This window comes from Zophobas morio, unplaced genomic scaffold (genome assembly GCF_036711695.1).
Source record: "Zophobas morio isolate AGI-343-1 ecotype UQ-CSIRO unplaced genomic scaffold, CSIRO_AGI_Zmor_V1 ptg000011l, whole genome shotgun sequence".
NCBI classification, from domain to species: Eukaryota; Metazoa; Arthropoda; class Insecta; order Coleoptera; family Tenebrionidae; genus Zophobas; species Zophobas morio.
Genome location: NW_026972116.1, coordinates 1832471 through 1852868, shown reverse-complemented (window position 1 = coordinate 1852868; position 20398 = coordinate 1832471). Strand labels below are relative to the sequence as shown.

At 32.4% G+C, this 20398-nt stretch overlaps 1 protein-coding gene across 2 annotated transcripts in view; it reads left to right on the top strand.

Annotated features, from left to right (window-relative positions):
* Window positions 1-15682: 15682 nt before the first annotated feature.
* LOC135126635 (furin-like protease 2) overlaps window positions 15683-20398 on the top strand; it is a 429769-nt gene continuing 425053 nt past the window's right edge. For both annotated transcript variants that reach the window (XM_064052673.1, XM_064052672.1), the window contains exon 1: window positions 15683-15955. The gene's annotated coding sequence lies outside the window, so the exon portion shown is untranslated. The remainder of the gene's footprint in view (window positions 15956-20398) is intronic.

The following is a 20398-nucleotide window of genomic DNA, read 5'->3' as shown; positions in this document are numbered from 1 at the left end:
TCTAATATATGAGTTTACTTGAAAATTATTCAAAACATCTATGAAAGTGCTGCTAAATTACAACTCAATAATTTGAAAACAGGTAAATTAAGCGTAGGAGGTGTTTTTAACAATTAAACCACCCCTAATGAAGGATTGGGTGCGGGAGACAATTTATCTGCTGTCGGGGGACAACTTACCTATGGTTTTTAGAAATTTGTACATTTGGGAGACAATTTACCTCCTCCGAATAAATGACATTGTAATAAATTTCAAACAATTCCAGTTTTCTATTCTTTAATCTCTACATGTCACTCATCAATGTTTAAAACAAAGACTGCTTATGGAATTTCTTTTTTAATGTGTATTTTTAATTAGCGCGTGTTCTTCAAAATGCATACTATACGCATATTTATCTGTCCTAACCTGATGTAATGCTACCAAACGAGCCGAGTGAAACTCGGTCAACCAGATATTGTTATAAGAACAGACATGCTATTAGTATCAAATTATATTTCAACGCCTACTCTGAGTGATTTTTCAATTGAACACCGGTTAATTTAATATATATATGTATAATAGTGAGTTCTTTTTGAAATCGTATCAATTTAATGTGAATATATAAGATCTCAAGCATACCGCACGCGATTAATGGAGAAGCTTATTCCAATAACGTTCTAATACTAATTTATTAATATAATTTAAAGACAAGCATTTTGTAAACTTTGTTGGCACGCATGGTTAAATTTTTGGTTTTATAAAATTCATTGCTTTAATATAATACATGCTATGAGACAAATATACAAATATGAGTATGAGCGTATTAGTAACGTGAAAATATGCAACTTGTCTTCACTTTTAAGTTTACAAATTGTCTCTTGACATAGCTCGTGAATTATTATCGAATAAAGTAAAAAGATCAACAATTAAACTTATACAGTTCTTAGAGGTATATAATATACACCAACAGTATTTTCAACAATTCAGAGCGTTGTTTTTGATGCGCAACATACAACTTTTTTATTTTTTTTAATAACGATAGTCTCGGATGACAGCATCATAAGAAGTAATGCGAAACACGCGTATCAAGCAGCAAAATTACATAATGACTATACTGCTCGACCGGAAATAAGATCATCAAGCACAGTAAAGAAAAAAAACAATTATTACCACTCACAGAGAAAAAACCCTTCTTTGATCTATTATGCAATAGTTATTTATGCAACTAGTGAGTAAAGTGTATCTTTTTTTTATGAGAAGGAAAATTTTCCGCACGAGCCGATGGCGAGTGCGCAAATCTGCCAAGTAAAAAAAAGCCACTTTACTCACGAGTCGCATACAACATTTTTTTCGCGTTCGTAACAAAACTCAACACCCACCAACTTCAAAAACTTTTTATTTTGGAACATAGATATTAAATATGTAGCCGTATTTGCCGTCTTGATAATTTTTTCGGGGGTGCACGAGAAATCTTCATCACTGTCCGATTCCATTGTCCGAGCATACAAATTACCACAACACACCGAGAATAGTTATTTATGCAACTAGTGAGTAAAGTGTATCTTTTTTTACGAGAAGGAAAATTTGCGTGAAAAAATGAACCGCTATGACACTTTTTTTCATGCATTTGAGTGCGATGAAATAAACGTATCCTTTATAAACAAAAATTAATAAAAAATGTTATAAAACCAACCTCAGTTTTACTTCAATATAAAAATATGTTTAGACAATTACTACCGCGTGACTATTAACATTTGTAATTTTTTGTGAGGTTGGCAGCATTTTTATAATTTTATGATGGTATACGTAATGTAAAGTTGAAATTTTGGGCGCCAAGTCTGTAGCTGTCATCTTCTCATTAGTTTTTAGGCGCGCTCATGTCAAAATTGACAACTTGGCAGTGTATCTCGTAAGATACATATAGTTTAAACCTTAATTAAAGTACAAAATTTTGGTATGACGTCATCAATTTTTTGGGGGAATAAGCAGAAGTATTTTGATTAAATACTTACCATACTTACAATAATTTCAAAACGCCTGCAATATTTAAAAGCATCCGGTTTTTTAGTTCCTGATTTAATAAATAAAATAAATTGACTCAATCATTAATTTTTTTGAGTCACCCTATATAAGCGAACCCAAAACATATGAATGCACTGATAAACCACAAGTACAGATTCATCATATTCGGTTTTGCAATTCCAAAATTAAATTGCAAAATATTATATAATTTTGAAAATTTTCAAAAATCTGGATATTTCGGGTAAAAACTCACCATGGATGCATACATTACACCTACTTACTATGCACCTACAATTTTGAGGTGACGTCATCATATTATTGGTGGGGACGATTAGACAAAATTCGGTTAGCGTTTTACCATCTATCAGATCTTAATATACATACAAAATTCGACAACAATCGGTCCAGTAGTTTCGTAGATTATATCTGTCACGGACGGCGGACAGACAGACAGACTGACGAATACGGAAGACCCTTTTTTTCGAATTTATGGTCATGACCTATCGAGAAAATATGAAAGCAACCAATCATCTCTAGCTTACGCTTAAATAACTAAAACATTTTATTTGTGGTAAATATTTCATTTTTAAGGTTATGTTTAGTGGCGAATCACTGACAGCATCCAAGAGAAGAAACGTACACATTTACTAACGATCGGTAGTAACAAATTAATAATTGTCAGCATTAACTAGAAAAACTAACTTTATATTCTTCTTTCATAACTTTCACGGCACGTTTTAGTAAAAGCTAATTTTGAATAGCGAATGCTACAATCACGCGTTTCCGGATTTAACTGCCTACAAATATTCTAAACGAAGTGCTTCTTTAAATTTTTACTTCCTGAGCGTAAACTAAGGACGTATAGTAATCGAGTCCATCGGACGATTGGCCACTATTTTCTAGACATTTCATGACTAGAGTACGAAAAAAGTAGTCTCTCTTTTCCGCCCGTCCGTCTGTCTGTTTGTATGTTTGGTGTCTGTACCCATTTTTATTTGACATGTAATGTCCGAATCTCCCGGACCAATTGTGGGGAACTTTTGTATGTATATTAGGAATATCATGTAGATGGTTAACTAAAATTTGTCTAATCATCCCCACCAAAAACGTGAAGCCATCTCCTCAATATTTTTAACAATAAATATTTTTGAAATTTAATAAAAATAGTATACTCCTACACTTGTAGTTTATAAATCTGCATTTAATTTAATTTTAGTTGCAATTATTTTACAAAAATGTTTCTGCAATATTCGCTGCATGTTGTATATAACCGATATCTCGCGCGAGTCCGAGCTCCGAGCAACTGAGTTGTAGCTGCGTGATTTGGGAGGCCAACCAAGCGTTCGAATAAGGTAACTAATGAGGTTCGAATCTCATTCGCATCCTCATTACATCTTTTTTTTTACGGTTCACCCCAATTACTCGAAAATTACAATAATGTCAAATCGCAAATAATTTTTATTACAATAACAGCTCTTCACCCAAAATAATTTTAGAACCGTTTTGCTCCACTCCTCTGTTTTAAGGAGACAAAATAAATCAAATTTCATTTTCTTTTATGTGGCCGCTGAAGCTTGTACGTGATTATAGTCGAATTTTCTCTAAGTATAAACATAAATATTCGAAGTTAACCATGTAATTACCAACAGTTCATTTTCTTATGAAATGTATTTTCTACAGTTCACTATTGTGCGGACCACGGCACCTTGCAGTGTGCGCCCTCGCGGCGCAGGAACTGCGGAGGATGTTATTTAGGCCATTGGTTTTTACTTTAGCGGAATTTGTTTCTGTCGAAATAAACTTAGATCATTGTTTTTATATCCATCTAACCGTCTCATGTGTTGTTTTTACTTCCCGAGCGTAAGCAAAGGAAGTATTGTAATCGAGTCCGTCGGCCGACTCTCTACTTTTACGTTTTCTCGATCTTTCATGACCCCTAGAAGACGAAGAAATAGGTCTCCCATTTCCGTCTGTCTGTCCGTCTGTCCGTCTGTCCGTCTGTCTGGTGTCCCGACTGGACCGATTGTTGTGAAATTTTGTACTTATATTAGGAATATCATGTAGATGGTAAAACGCTAACAAAAATTTGTCTAATCATCCCCACCACTAATGTGATGACGTCACTTCAAAATTCTACATAGTAAATGGGTTTTAAATTGTATAAAATAACATAGTCCTACACATGTAGTTTACGACTCCGAATTGAGTTTTTACCCGAAACGTCCAGATTTTTGGAAAAAAAATCAAAATTATAAAACAACATTTTGCAATTTAATTTTAAATCTGCTAACCCGAATGCTTTGAATTGTTGCAGATGTTTTAATGCTGTAAAGAGCATCATAAATCTTTAGACAAAATATATTTCTCCAAAAACTTGATGACGTCAGCTCAAAAGTTTGCCGAATAAATCCGAACTAAAATGTATAAAATATGATGAGTCTGTACTTGTGATCTATGACTCCATTCATATTTTTTGGATTTGCATATACAGGGTGACTCAAAAAAATTAATGAATGCGTAAATTTATTTTATTGATTTACTCAGGAACTACAAAACCGAACGCTTTCAAATCTTGCAGATGTTTTAAGGTTATAAAAAGCATAATAAATGTTTAGTCAAAATATATTTCCTTATTCCCTCCAAAAAATTGATGACGTCAGCTCGAAAATTTGCCGAATAAATCCTATCTAAACTGTACAATATATGATGAGTCTGTACTTGTGATTTATCACTCCATTCATATTTTTTGGATTTCCATATACAGGGTGACTCAAAAAAATTAATGAATGCGTAAATTTGTTTTATTGATTTACTCGGGAACTACAATACCGAATGCTTTGAAATCTTGAAGATGTTTTAAAGTTATCATAAGCATGGTAAGTTTTTCATCAAAATGTATTTGCTCACCCCCCCTAAAAAATGTATGACGTTACCACAAAATTTTGCTGAATAAATCCTATCTAAGATGTACAAAATATGATGAGTCTCTTCTTGTAATTTATGATTCCGTTCATATTTTTTCGATTTGCATATACAGGGTGACCCAAAAAAATAATGAATGCGTAAATTTATTTTATTGATTTACTCAGGAACTACAAAACCGAATGCTTTTAAATCTTGCAGATGTTTTAAGGTTATAAAAAGCATAATAAATGTTTAGTCAAAATATATTTACTTATCCCCTCCAAAAAATTGATGACGTCAGTTCGAAAATTTGCCGAATAAATCCTATCTAAACTGTACAAAATATGATGAGTCTGTACTTGTGATTTATCACTCCATTCATATTTTTTGGATTTCCATATACAGGGTGACTCAAAAAAATTAATGAATGCGTAAATTTATTTTATTGATTTACTCAGGAACTACAAAACCGAATGCTTTGAAATCTTGAAGATGTTTTAAAGTTGTCATAGGCATGGTAAGTTTTTGATCAAAATATATTTGCTCATCACCCCTAAAAAATTTATGACGTCACCACAAAATTTTGCTGAATAAATCCCATCTAAAATGTACAAAATATGATGAGTCTCTTCTTGTGATCTATGATTCCGTTCATATTTTTTCGATTTGCATATACAGGGTGACCCAAAAAAATGATGAATTCGTAAATGTATTTTATTGATTTAATCAGGAACTACAGAACCGAATGTTCTGAAATCTTGCAGATGTGTTAAGGTTATAAAGAGCATAATAAATTTTTAGTCAAAATATATTTGCTTATCTTCTACAAAAACTGATGACGTCAGCTCAAAAGTTTGCCGAATAAATCCTATCTAGAATATACAGAATATGATGAGTCTGTACTTGTAATTTATCATCCCATTCATATTTTTTGTATTTGCATGTACCGGGTGATTAAAAAAAAATAATGACTGCGTAAATTTATTTTATTGATTTATTCAGGAAATACAAAACCGAATGCTTTGAAATCTACTTCGAAAAAAAAACATAATAGGCATGCAGTCGTCACGTTTCCGACAGCGAGGGAAGTACTGTCTAAACTATTTTGACCAATTTTTTACTTCAGATATCAAATTCATTTTACATACTCGTTCAATTCGTGCGCCCCACGTGGTAATCAAACAATCAAAGCTGGTGCTTCAAAATGCTGACTTGATTAATAGTAGTTAGTAAAAGTGGAAGTTACGATAATGTTTTTAGGCCCAAGATTAAATGAATTCCATTCATGTTAATGGAAAACTACAATAGAACAAGGTCTATTTTACTTGTAGCATGTTATGGTGGGTGTTCTTTGGTTTGATTAAAAAATTATAAATTTTATTTCAATCTCATTATTTCATAAAACAATACATACAGGTATCACAAACAGAAACAATTAATACTAAAAAAACGAATGGGTTTTACATCATCTAGTATAAGAATTCAGTTTATTTTGCAGCTAATTAATTTACTTTAATATCTCTCTGTTTGTCTATCTGTCTGTATCCATTTTTGTTGGACAAATAATCTCCGAATCTACTGGACCGATTGTTGTCATATTTTGTACGTATATTAAGAATATCCTGTAGATGATTAAATACTAACTAAAATTTGGCTGATCATCCCCACCACTAACGGGATGACGTCATTTCCAAAATTTATAATAAAAAGTTTTTTTTAAATCTTTTAAAATATAAGATACTCCTGCATTCGTGATGTGCGAATTCGTGTCGAATTTTCACCCTAGACATTCAGAATTTTTGGAAAAAGTTCAAAACTGAATAATAAAATTTTGCATTATAACTTTGAAACTGTAAAATCGATTGCTCTGAAATCTTCTAAATATTTTAAGGTTATCGTAATCATGGTAAATCGTTAAGCAAAATTAATTCGTTTATCCCCCTCCCAAAAAATTAATGATGTCATCTCAAATTTTTTCCGAATAAATCTATGTGATGAGTCTATACTTGTGATTTATTATTGCATTAAAAGTTTTTAAATTTTTTAGACCGGGTGTCTCAAAAAAATTAATGAATAAGTCAATTTATTTTATTGATTAAATCGGGAACGGCTCACTCCGTTGTCCCGAAAATTTGGGAATACAATACTGTTATCATTAGTATTACGTTGCACCTATCCAAAGTGATGTACATGTTGTTGCAAAAATGTTGATGAGATCATCACAAAATTTTGTTAAGGCAAAACTCATTTGGAACCAGTGGTGTAAATAGCACCCCCGCGGACCCCGCAATGCGGTGGGGCGCAGACCGTAACGTAACCGATATATTTTTTAAAATGTACAAACGAGTAAGTACATATTTATATTACTTTTTAAATTTGGTGCATGTGGAAGTAAGCTACGCCACTGTTTGGAATGTACGTCCAGCACGCTTCTTTACATTTACTTTAACGTTACATACATATCTTTGCTTTAACTTATATGGGTTCCCATAAAAAAAATAAAATTCTCATAATCAAATTTTATAATTTTTCGAAAAAATTGGATTTGTAGTCCTATTGTATTGAAGAGGCGAGGGAAGTCTTGTGGAAATAATCTTAGACCAATTTTTCCATATTGTTGGCGTGATATACTTATATTAAGGCGTCATTTCACATATTTGCAGCATTTATTTGACCGTAACCATCGTGAACACTGCACGTAGAATAATAATTTTTTACAGATCCCTAAATTTTTTCCTGCAGGTTCTTGAACTACTAATACCACAATATTAAGAAACTATATAAGTTAAAATAAAAAACAGTAAAGCAAAAAAATTGTTTATATATAAAATTATGAAGTTAAAGCTACATAACTTGATATATTACTGCTTTCTTGAATGGACTGCATTTAATAAAACGTCATTGATTAAAATCGTTCGATATAACTCTAAAATAAGCAACTATAATATTCAAATTTAATGTTTGTGATAATCATTGTTTTAAGTGTTTGGATTTTCAACTGTGTTTTTTCGTTGGTCTATGCGACAAGAGAATTTCACGACAAATCAGGACATAATTTAAAATATCAGAACAATGCTTCACAGTGTGTCAAACCTATACAAATAACAAAAAACAAGAACTATAGAACCTGAATACGTCCTGGCTATTTACGTAAAATGAAGTAATGATTCTGAGCACATTATAATGTAATTCAACTGAATAACAAATAGCAAATCGAAAATGTAAAACTACCATTTTAAGCACCGGCCAGTCTAAAAGAGCATTTTTTTAAGTCGCTTATTTTGTTAACCTTAGGAGGGAACCGTGGGAAGTTTATCAAATACTTTATTTTTTAATGGAAGGCCGTTAATTTTTTGTTGAATACTTTGTTTGTTGATCTCTATCGTTTCTGAATAGTCCTAACTTAAAGACAAGTATTAGGATTAGGGTAGCACCTTCTTGTAAATTCGTAAATTTCGAAACAGGTTTTGTATTATCACTCCTAAACGCACCTTAACTGCTGTCATTTTAATTATTTTAAAAATTGTCCATTGACAGATGACATCTGTTAATCAGTAATCAAAACTGTTTTAGCTTACTTATGTCTTCGGATGAAGATGACAAAAAAGAACTTTACCAGTTTGATCCTAGCTACTTAAAAAACCTAAACAAGATACGTAGGCAGTTCAATCTCATGGCAATTTCCGATGAGGAAGATACACAAGAATCTCAAGATGCTGCCTGCATAAGTTTACCATCGTCTACGAGGATCGATTTTAATGATGAAATGTATGAGTGTAATCCCGATTACCTTAAAAACCTGAACTCTATTCGAAGAGAGTTGAATATGAAGGAGCTCAGTGCAGATGAAAGTGAAGAGAATGTAGATAGTGAAAATTATGAAATGCAGAGTATTTTTGAGAGACGTAGCTCAATAGACGTAAGACAACAAAGCAAAAAGAAAGTAAAGAGCAACAGAAATGAAGGTGAAGTACAAAATATTTATACTCCTCCCAAGAAAAAAATGTGCATGAGAGATGATCCGCCACCGTACGAGTCACTGAAATTTCAAGAAAGTGGAACAGAATTACGTTTTGAGAATGTCATCGAAGACAGACACGAATTTAGAGCTGCAGGTCGAAGTATTGGAAGTGGAAGTGAAGAGAATGTAGACAGCCCAGATTTTAGTCTTAGTAGAAAAAAATCAAAATGTTTGCAAAATAACACTACAGATTACAAAGAAACATCTTTCAGTTCTCCTAATGAACCTAGTGAACAATCTTCACCAGTTAAAGAAAAATCTGCTGATCTAAAAACCACGATATTCAGGAATCATACTCCTGATAATCATCAACCATTTTTTTCTCTCAATGTTCCGACTAACAACTTTGAGGGCAAGTGTCCGTTACTTCCGAAAGTAACAGTTTTAATGGGCAACGAAATGTCATTTAACCCAGAAAAATTAGGCGATGATGAAGAAACCCCACTTAATAGACAAGTGGTAAAAGCACCTATTAAAAGTGATATTTTAATGGAGTGTCTGGAATTACCAAAAAAATTCAAAGATGTAGTCAATTTTCCATCACTCGTACAAATTACAAAATTTGGGACTGTTTTAAATCGAGAAATTAAGTATGATCATATTTTCGATAAAATGCATTCAAAGGGAGTAAAGAAAAATTTGTTGCAACCTGTTGAGTTTGACGATATATCAAAAGATAAATCCTTCGAGACAGTGGAGAATGAAGCAAAAAAAGGAAAGGTTCTTATAGAAGTGGAAACTCGAACGAGTTTAAAAAATATGAATCGGTGGAAAAATAAAGCGACAGATAGGGTAGTGCTAGTCAGTTCCCCATCAAAAGAAATGTTACATGTAAATAGTGAAGAAACTATGAGTGATAGCGATGAAGATATTAAGAAGAGCGGCTGCCGATGTCTATCCTTTTGTTTTACAACAAAACCAAAAAATTATTTTTCCTAATGTATACTATTTTAAGAATAATTATGCAGTTATACTATAGATTTAAGCACATCAATGTACAAAGCATCCCAGTTTTTAAAGTAAATGGTTTTATTATTAAGAGTATAATTTTTTTCTTAGCATATATTTATTTTTCGAGAAAAAGATAAGGATGACTGGCTCCCTTCATATTTTCTCGATTTGTCTTGGTCATGAATCATGACCGCTAGAGTACGAAAAAATATGTCTTTCGCTTCGGTCTATCAGTCTGTACGTCCATCTGTTCGTCGTTTGTGGTTTTTTGCAATGCAAATGTATTATGAACATTATGTAGATGATAAAACGCTAACCATAATCAAATTAATCATCTCCACCAACAATGTGATAACGTTTAACGTCACCGCAAGGTGTACATAGTAAACGAGTTTTAAACTGTATAAAAAAAGATAAAAAAAAAAAAATTTATAACAAAATTTTGCGAAATATTTTTGAATCTGCAAAACCGACTGTTTGAAATCTTGCAGAACGTTTTGAGGTTATCGTAAGCATGGTAAATTTTTAATCAAATCATACTTGTTTATCCCTCCAAAAAAATTGATGACGTCATCTTAAAATTTGATGAGTTTATGCTTGTGATTTATCATTCCGTTAATATTTTTTAGAATTGCTTATACAGGACGACTCAAAAAAGTTAATGAATTAATCAATTTATTTTATTGATTAAATCAGAAACTGTTTGAAAACCAAATGCGTTAAAACCCTGCAGACATTTTAAAGTTATCGTAAGCACGGTAAATGTGTAATTAAAATATAGGGGAGTATCTGATAATCCACTCCAAAAAATTGTTGATGTCTGCTCTAAATTTTGCCCAATAAATCCTATCGTAAATGTGAAAAGTATGATGAGTACTGTGATTTATCACTGCATTAATTTTTTTTAGAATTGCTAATACTGGGCGCCCCAAAATAATTAATAATGAGTAAATTTATTTAAATGATTAAATCAAAAACGGCTCACTCCATTTTCCCGAAAATTTTGTTATTATTAGAATTACACTGCACGTATCCAAATTGATATACGTGTCCTTGCAAAAATGTTTTTATCGTCATCACAAAATTTTGTAAAGGAAAAACTCATTTGAAACATATTATGTGTAACGCGCTTCTATACACTGACTTTAATATTACATAAGTACATATCTTTATTTTGGCTTATAGTGGTTCTCATTAAAATAAAATAAAATCAGCAAAATTAAATTTTATCATTTTTCGAAAAAGCTGGATGTTTTATTGTATTTCAAGGGAAATAATCCTTGGATCAACTTATTTTCGAAATCAAATAGGTTGATGTACAGTTTGGGCCACAAAATCTTGAGCAGTTCTGTCATTCCAGTGACATAAAGCTCTAAAACAGGCTTTACGTACTTATAACCTCAAATTTGCCATGTTTGTCACTTTGACGTGGACACGTAGACTGGAATGTGGATGATGACGTATGTCAAAATTCATAGGACGTATGTCAAAATTTATTTTTTAAAAGTGTCAGTCAACATGACAATAAAGCATAGACTACATTGTGTTTTTTTTAAATGACAGAAAAATACTGCCCAAGGTTTTCTGGCCGAAACTGTAACATTGGTTGCATGCTTCTAATGTTTGATGTGTGTTTTTTAAAAGTGAATGTAGGTATTATGACAAAATTTCTTGTCATATGTTCAGAGTTAAAAAAGTGTTCCCGCATATATCAAAACTGTCAAAAATGTGCCGACGACGCTGTTCTCATATTAAAGTCTTCTACTAGTGTGGGCTAAATGAAATTTAGGCAAAATTTTTTATAGCTTGCGTGTTTAGCATTATAAAATAATTCAGTTCCTATTTAATTTGTCACATATTTCTGGTCTGCTTTCAAGTATATGGAAGGAAATTTTTTAATCTCTATTATTTATAATTCTGGGAATAGAAAAATCGTTTCAAAATATAGGGGTAATTATTTTCCAAATTTTAGACGAGCTTACTTCTCAACAATTTAAGATCGTGTAAACAATCGGCAACATGGATTTTGTTTCAACTTATTATAGCAAGATTTCATTATCGATGGTCTAGCAAATAGATTGTAGATACACTCTACCTATGAGAATTTTTCCAAAACATTTAACAGAATAAATCATGGTATTGTGCTGATCAAATCAGGGGTATGAATTTTGATGTTCCTACGGTGGACTAAAAATTTTGTCAGCGGTAGTTCGTTAAAATAGACAATTCTATTTCTGAGGATGTCCTGTCATGATATCTCCAGGTGGTCCATAGAGTTTCCACTGTGGCCTACTATTATTTTTAGTATTTATTAGCATGTTTAATTTTATTAAATCTTCATAATTACTTCTTTTCGTGGATGATTTGAGGGTATATAAACTGATTAGGAATTCAACTGACTACGTGTGAGACTATGGGAAGTACTTTCAGTGGTGTTGTTCTAATAATATGGATATGAAAAATGTTGCAAAACTATTTTTAGTAAATTCAATTCATTTATTGACATATTTAATCCCTTACAAATAGACGTGATCAAGATATTTGTGATGTGCGAAAAACTTAGGTACGTGATTCGGGGTGTTTATTTGATTTAAAATTTTGTTTTGTCTCTCACATCGAAACGATCATTTACAAATCACTGAGAATGTTGGGTCTTATAATATGTTTCGTCCAAACACATAGGTAATGTTAAGAATGATTTATTACATAACACTGTATATATACAGGAAGTAATATAATACAATATTTCAAATACATACATATAACAGGAATAGTGAAGAAAGAAAAAAATTCAATTTGTTTAGAAGGAAATGAATAACTTAAAAAGAAAAGAAACCATACATTATTCGTTTATATTATAACTTCCTAGATGTTTTAATGAGCAATAAAACATATCACAGTTGCCACTAATGCGATTATACGATTTACGTACAAATAAGACAGGATATTTTTAATAGATTCGAAATCGTTATACAAAACTCATTTGACATACATCTTGGTAAACTTTTATGACTTAAGCGGCTTAAGCCAAACCAGCCTTATAATAATGGACCCGAACCGCAAGGATTATTATTGGCCATTGTTGCCATAATGGAGGTGTAAAGTTTGACTAGGTATGTGTGAACTGAGTTAAGTTATACAGTAGCCAGTTTGACTTATAAGGGTGTTTTGGCTCAAGCCGCTTAAGTCATAAAAGTTTTACAAGGTGTATGTCAAGTAAGTTTTGTATACTCATCCAAGTTTTGACTCCGCCTAGCGTTGCTTAATTCGCATTATCGCTATACCGGCATTCCTATGTTTCGTACCACATCCCTTTGTTTATATGAATAAGCTATTTAGTGGTAATATAGACAGAATTATTAGCTTTATTTTGTATTAACTCTCCGAAAAAATGTTACGCACAATGGAGTTATTGAAATTATTGGTGTGTCCCAGAACAACTGTACAATAATGCAGTGTGGTCCTACAATTTCTACACATTCTTGTTGTGTCTACTTATCAGTGGCGGTTCCTCAGAGGAGGCAGGGGAGGCTGAGCCTCCTTTGTTTTTTGAAGCTGAGCTTCCTCTAATTTTTTCGATGAAAGAATTTGTATTTTTCTAGACATTTGTTACTTTTCAGAATATTTTGTTTGATTTAATTTACTTTCATCATATATCAGGTTAAAATGTCTAAAAAAATTATATTTGCGCCCTTAGAATCATAATTCACACCACTCCGCGTTTGGCTTCAGCGGTAAAGACTAGCCTCCGCCGAGAATGCATTTTACTATTGAGATCGTAACCTTGATGCACCGTCATTCTGTACTGCATTGGCTAAAACGTTGATCGGGCTGCCGCTTCAGGCCGCTAGGCTCCGGCTAGTTCATCTCTTTTCAGATCAAGTCGTACGGATAATTTTATCTCTTTCTTATTAATTGGCGCGATCGGGTGTAAATAGGAAAAACATTGAGGTGGTTTCGTGTGCTCCCTGTTCAGTGGTGAGTGGTGTTTAGGCTTTACGTAGTACCTAAAGCCTAAGGTGTTTTTTGTATCATTTATTTGCGTTTTATTTCTGATCGTTAAAAACAGCTGTTCAGTCTCATGTGCAGATATCGTAAATTATCTATTAAAAAATGAATTTAGTAGCTTTGATTGTGATAAAAGGATAGCTATAAAACAAAAGGAGAGACCAACACCACCACTTCTATTTATGGTAATGACTCATACGCTAGATCCAGTGCTGTCGCGTCGATAGTTTGATTACAATATATTTTTCTTTTGGACTATATCAACATAATATAACATTTCCAGATCACAAATACGTGGTCCTGTGGTTGAAAAATCAAAAAGGGCATCGAGTATTGTTATTTGAAGTAATATAGTAATATAGAAGTAGTTTATTTACTAGCTGTAAACACTCCTACCGACGCACTGGCCACGACCTTGTGGACCAGATCAAAGCGTCCCCGCTACTCGCCGTAAAACACACCTTACTTCAACTGGGGGATTGCAGTGGTGAGATAGAATTCCGTGTACTGGTAATGACAGAGCATTTCATGAAAATAATTATAATAAAACTAAATGGATAACGGCTGCGGTTTTAAGAAGCACATTATACTGTTGGAATTGTGTATTATTCACAAGTGATAAATCTTCCGTCTGGGATAAACCAGGCTATAATAATTTATAAAATTTGTCACGATCTATAGAAAGGCGTAAAAAATCACAGAAACACATATTTTCTTCTACTTTAGATTCCGCTCATAAGAGGGATATTAAGAACTATAACGAAAAAGTTAGTGAAAATAGGACAATTTTGAAAAGACTAATCGATGCAATAGTTTATCTATCAACGCAAGAGTGTTCTTTTCGTGGGCATGACAAAAAAAAAAAAATGATTCAGATAATGAAAGATATAAAAAGTAGTGCTGTTCAAACTTGAGCCTCCTCTGAAGAAAACTTCACGAGCCGCCACTGCTACTTATGATTTCCTTTCTTGATATTATATATTGTGTTAACTAGATTCATTGGAGGTTTTCTGTAATAAAGTTTATTATTATTATAAGACCTCGATTGTCCCCTCTATAGGACCGCAGAGTTACCTTTGTCGCTATCAGGTGTAGACAAGTTGTACTCCACCTTAAATTAAAAAAAAATGTTTTCTTCTCTTTCATCAGCATCATTTCTTCATCTTTCCTAATATAAACATTCTCAGTTTCTCAGTGATCACACAGCCACGATTACCATAAGAAATAACTAAGAGCGAAAAGAGCTCTGAACAAAACTAGATAGGTAACAAACAAACGAAACTGACTTCAATAAATGATCAAAATGACATTCATTTTGGTGTTTGTACATATAGATAATTAATAACACAGTTAAACACCCCGAAAACGCCGTTTTACAATAACCATCTTCATCTCGGTCATCTGCAGATGTTTATTAGGGAATAGACGAATAACAAATATTAATTGACAGAAGTTAATACTTTTTATATTTAGTAAAACTGTGGCACCTTTACAAGTTAGGGGTGCAATTATTGATTTCCCCAATTATAAATGGAAGAGTTCTCAGTCAAAGCAGTCCTTATCACGGCACATTGAAGTACACCAGTGATATTTGCCAAAATCACAATTTGTTCGTGTATAACTTCTCCAGGTCTGTCCACTGATGAAATATTGATTTATTATATCCAAAACGTCTCACCATCGTCTCACTCTCACACTCCAACTTTAACGAACATTCGCTGGTAGCGCCATCTCACGGTGCGCACCTACAACCAACTACTGCACACTGCGCTCGAGTCCGTCACGTCAAAACGAAAACACTTGCCTCGCGCTCGCAGTTCACAGCTGACAGTCTGTTTCGGTCGTCTTCGCGAACTGCTGTCAGTGTGACAATGTTTTCGTGATTTTTGGACACACAGTATTAATCTTATCGTTCGCGAAACTGAAATGCCCTACTGTTAGTGCATGCCGATATGCTAGAAGAAGTTCTGTGTGGAAAATTGTGCAAGTGTCGCCAGCGTACTGCTGGAGAGTGTTTTTTAGAAAGTGGGTTTGTTGCCGTTTGTCAATTTCGCAAGCATTCGAGTTTCGGTAAGTTTTGCAGAAAAGCGCTTAGTAAAAGTTGCAAAAAAGCGTTTGTCTTATATCCAAACAATGGAGGTTGTTCGGAAGCAAAAGTTAGGTTAGGTGTACGATAGGGGGTTGTATGGGTTCCGGCACCATTTTTTTGCGAAGAATTTGGTAAAAGTACGTTAATTTTGTGTCAAGCCGAGAAGCGAAAGTTAACCGTGCAAGGACAATCACTTTTAATTGAAAACATACACATACACACATAATAATTACGTTAATTCGATGACCTCTACATTTGAAGGATTTGTCCATGTGGAGTTTGAACAGTCGGGAAGGGCATGTTGAATTTCATAATAAAACAATAGTACTTTCATTTCTTCCGTTCACCGTTTAGATTTAGAACGAATGAAATCGAAACTGTTGCATTTGTAAGAAAGTTCTTCAATGCCAATTACAAAGCACTCTAAATTTGTGGAAATTCTTTATTAAACATTTCGCAATTTCTGATTAAATATGCTAATGCACTCTTTGATGATTTACTGTAATTGACCGAGTGATAAAATTATCTATTATTTGCCGGAGTTATCAGCCTTTAAGAAAACGGGACACAAATAGTGCGTACAACTTTTCAAAGAAACGTAATGGTAAACTAAAATCCAATATTGTGGCCCACTCTTTGAATACTAACCGCTATATAAGTGACCTTATTTCGTTTGGTTTTACTTCTCCGCGTTTCCCTTCCATAGACATTGCTTCATAACATTCCATTTTGTTACTTTTATGTTCTGATATAAATCGTATATTAATTAATCAGCAACTGTTAAATTATTGTTCCTCTTGATCAATTGGGGGATAAGAGTTGTAAATATTTATTTTCATCAAGTAGAGTTTTTCTTGAGTTTTCTTGTATTGTATCACTGTTTCCAAAAGTGTGTAGTTTTAAGTTGTTAATATGGTAGATGTCGTATTAATTCATTGCAAATTTTACGAAACTCCGGTTTCGACATAACCATAAATTCGCAGATTACGTTGGCATTTAAGTTCCTTTAAAAGATATGGTTTATGTTTAGTTACTCTTTTTTTTTATTCACTAAATTCTGATATTGGCCTTGAAACTTTAATTTTGTCACTAACTGACATTTGCATTTGTAGTTGAAATTTAAGTCATGCCAAAAAAATGTGTGTATTTTTTTTGTTGCAAGGAATATTTTTACGAGAGTTTTGAGCTGGAAATGTCAAGTGGTATGGTTAATACCGAGTGACAATTAATGTTATTATAATTTTTGTTAGTTTAGCAACCTATTTAAAATTTTATGATGGCATACATTATTGTCAAAGTGACAGTTGCTGTCATCTCAGCCAAACCATACGTTTGTTAGGCGTACTCATGTCGAAATAATTGACATCTGTGAACTGACGTACTAGCACGGATGCCAACAATTCAGAATTGCCCACACAAAATTTGCTTCAATCATATAGTCACCCAGTATTTTAGCACGTGCTGTTTTTGATGTGAGACATTTTGTAATAATAATACAGTAATTAAATTAGCAAAAATGGTTTAATTAAAAAAAAAAAAATACAAAATAAATTAGTTTCATAAAATTGTAGTAATGGTAGCATTGTAACTTGGTTGCTGTTGTTGCTTTTAGCATTATATATTTTCTACCTGAATATGTGCAATTGAATAATAATAAGCATTATAACAAGTTATTTACATATTGATAATGGTGCTTGATTGTTAATTGTTAATGAATACATGTTCAATGGTTCACGCTTTTTCGGGTTGCTTTTTATTTAAATTATTTAGTTATAAAAAAGTTAATGTTAAGGTAGGTAGTTCAAGAAAAACAAATTATGGGGTCGTTTGGTAAAAGGACTGTAAACCTGTGATAATATGTATGCTGAATTTCGTTTGTCCTTTTTATATGTGGTAGTAAGTCAAAAATGAAGTTCATTTTTTGGACTCTCAGAAATTCAAAGTGAAAAAAACATACCAATAAAATTTTGTTTGTTTGAGAAAATAGGCATTAGAAAAGTAGAAGTAACAAGAACATTCGAAGATCTTTTATTCTACGTACTTTGTATGTTTCTGTTGATGTAATGAATTTAAAGCAGTGTGTTTTTGTTACATTTGCGAGTCTTTCAGAAACATTGAGAATTGTTATTTATTATGTGTGAAGATCCACTACGTGGTTTACTAAGTCATTACATGACCTTTTAATAAAAATAACCGGGGGAACCTTTTGTGTTACGTACTATATGTGGTTTCACTGACATAAGAGCTTAAAGTAGTCTTTCTCTTACATATGCATGTATTTTAGAAACCATTAGATTCACTACACATCTGCAAATGATATTTTTTTTTAGACACAAATGAGAGTAGATTTAATTTATTAAGTTCGAATTTAAACAAGGGGACGGGTCTGTGGGTAAATAGAGTCTCGCAGAACATGAAACCTTTACTTGGTATGTTTGACATAATTTATAACCATAATTTTATTCACTAAACTATTCTATTAAATAGGCGTGTGACATTTCCTCTTATATCGCCTTTCAGCTAGTGTGCCTTTATTTAATGTTGCCAAAGGGATTTACGTGCTAAAATTTCGAATCGTGATAATTAGTATATATAATATAGTATTTTATGAATAAGTTTTAGTTCATTTTATTGTACAGAACAAAATAATTACGGAATTGTAATCAAACTTACTTTACGCATCTGAAGCAAAAAGTACGTAAATACGTCATGTATTGCTTGCGCAGGAGGCCATGATAGTTGTCGTAGTATGACATTTGTGCTGAATTTAATAAATCTACTTTGTTGTAATTCCGTATTTATTTTCTTCTGTACAATAAAATACATAAATTGAAATAGATTTATAAAATACAGTTCTCATATTGTGCTAAAATACATTCGAAAATCCCCACTACAAAACTCATTAACACGACTTAAAGTTTTTAGCACGTAAAACCCTATGACCACCCTTAAAAAAAACCCTGTATAGTCAATCGTAAGTCAAAAATGTACTGGAATTGCATATCGAAACCAGTGTTGCAAAAGCTAGGGCTCACTGCCTTAGCCAAAAAAAATGATGACTGTAACACCTTTGCAGCATATCTATATAGCAAGTTTTTTATTTTCCGTTCTGTTTCCAGAATTTTATAAAAATTGGAAAAGTCGTTTTTAATTTAAGCAATTCAATTAATTGCTTCAATCAATAGTTTTTTTAAGACGTCCTGCATAAACAAGATACAGGGTGCTGAAAAAATGGCGTACCAATTCTATGACACGTTGTTGAGGACTGTTTATAGAACAGAAAAAAATAATTAAAACATTCTTGGGCCCAAATGTAGAAAATATAACCCTTCAAAATTTAACTTTTATTTGCAATATTTCATCATATTCTAATTCATCATTTAGTGTAGGATACATGAAATCAATTAGACTTTCATTATTCACAATAATTTTGGAAGTATCTTGTTTTCATCCACAGTTTTCTTCATTATATAATATAACAAAAGACTTAAAATTGGTTAGGATAAACTGGACAAGTGTGACTAATTTTTTGAGATTTTTGATTTATCTTTATAAACCAATATTTTGTTTCTGTAAGTGAACGTTAAACTGGCGTAAAGAATTTTTTAATGATTTTTCCCGAACTTTGACTTGTGAACTTAATACTGTAGCGTCGAGTTGGTGCCCCATTTTTTCAGCATCCCGTATATTGCTAAACCACAAATATAGGAGCATATCCCACCATAATTTGGAGCAAGATTTATTTAACAAAATTCTGAGGTGATATCAAGTTTTTGGAAGAAATGAACAGAAGTTTATCAATGTCTCCATGTTAACCTTAAAGCGTGTGTGAGTCATCGGTTTTGCATTTTTTATGTTAAATTCTAAAATTTCGTTTTGCACTTTTATTATGTAGATCTACATATTTACATAAAGTTAAAAATAGCAGTGAATTCACAGTCACAGCATTTACTTAGCAAAATTTTGAGATGAGGTCATCAGAGGTTTGGTGGAAATGCTCAGACAATCCTAAAATATTCTTAAAATATTTCCGAAAGTTACTTCTAACAAAATCGTCAACAGATGACAAGAACGGGGAAACGGAACAAATTTTAGTTAATACAATGCTCTTTATATTAACTTTTGTTAAAGTGAAAACCCAGACATGATTTTTGCCGTGAAAGTAGCCTTGGGGTTCTCTTTTAATTTCCACTACCATTTTTTACAATAAATTGCTAATTTGTGCTTTAAAAAATAAAAATTATTTTGATTAAAAAATTTTGGTACACCATAGAAGGTTTTGGCTTATCATTTTAACTTGTCATTTTTGACAGAGAATGAGTTTTACGATATCCTGAGAAAATTATAACAAATTGAGTATATTATGAGTTTGTGTCTATTAAATGCCTGTTTACATTTATAAAAGTTTTACTGGTAGGAAAGCC